The sequence below is a fragment of the Papaver somniferum genome, chromosome 5 (assembly GCF_003573695.1).
Source record: "Papaver somniferum cultivar HN1 chromosome 5, ASM357369v1, whole genome shotgun sequence".
NCBI classification, from domain to species: Eukaryota; Viridiplantae; Streptophyta; class Magnoliopsida; order Ranunculales; family Papaveraceae; genus Papaver; species Papaver somniferum.
Window position 1 is genome coordinate 166,997,307 of NC_039362.1, and position 1,171 is coordinate 166,998,477.

Consider the following 1,171-nt stretch of genomic DNA (forward strand, 5'->3'; position numbering starts at 1 on the left):
TCTTTATCAGTTGACTTCTACTTCTCAGCACTGCTTTCTTTCATATATGTCAACACATATGAGCCTGGTGATAAGGATGAATCAGAGCTTTCTAATTTCTCAGAAAAGTACAACAATTGAGCAATCAAACTCTTTTGTGATTCAAGAGTGTTTTCTGTTGTTTCATCTATAGCCACTTGGATAAACAAACTAACCAATGAAGCAGTTCTCATTCAATTTATCAATTCTGATATCACCAGTGCCTCCTCATCCTCCTAAAGAACCCCTACCTGCACCACCAACATCACCAGACCAGTTCATATGAGTGGATGAAAAATCAAATCAAATCTATGGGTAACAGAGACAATGATTCTTTGATACTGAATCTCAAAACATTATTTTAGATCGTAGCTACAAATTAAGATTTACGACGAATAGATATGGATTTTTTGTTCAAGTTTTTTCAAAAAATCTAAATCAAAACAACCAGAGTGAGTAGAAAATTGTAGATCTATGCTTCGATTTCAATTAGGATAGGTTAATTAAAAAAAATGAAGATATAGGTTCTGAAAACCCTAAAATCCTTAAGAGAAGATGATACTTATACGCAAAATCATGCTCATCTTTCCCATGATTAAGGATCTAAACTCTAATTACGGATCAGATAATGAAATCGAGATTAATTTTCATTTTTTTTTCAAAATCATTAAAATCAAACCACGAGAAATTTGATTTCAACTCGAAATCGATTAATGAAAGCTTTAAAGGAAGATTAACTTACCTTTCAATTCGTTTTTCCTGATGTTTCTCTTCGATTTCTTTGGTTAATTATCAGACTAAACAAATCATCTGCATCTTCCGTAAGATCTATCTTTTGATCAGATTCAATCGATCTTTGACATAAATGAAACTACAGAGGCATAAAAGGAGAAGATGCAATCAATCGTTGTTGTTGCAGTCGAAGATTTGATGAAGACGAAGAAGATTTGATGCAGTCGAAAATGAATCTCAGGAACCCTAGAAACCATTGTTCTACAACAGAGAGAGATAAAGATGAAAGAGAAAGAGAATAGAGAAATGAAAAGAAGCTTCTAGGATTCCCTTGTATAAATACTAAAGGGCAATGTTGCCATTATTAAAGTTCGGAATAATTAATTATGGGCCTGATCTAAAGATAATTTGATTTTTCGGG

The 1,171-nt window shown here is 32.7% G+C and overlaps 1 long non-coding RNA gene across 1 annotated transcript; it reads right to left on the reverse strand.

Moving 5' to 3' along the window:
* LOC113283809 lies at window positions 1-807 on the reverse strand. The gene is made up of 3 exons (XR_003327639.1): window positions 761-807; window positions 195-269; window positions 1-64 (listed from the first exon to the last, which is right to left on the reverse strand). It is a non-coding gene; the product is annotated as an uncharacterized LOC113283809 (long non-coding RNA).
* Window positions 808-1,171: the final 364 nt, after the last annotated feature.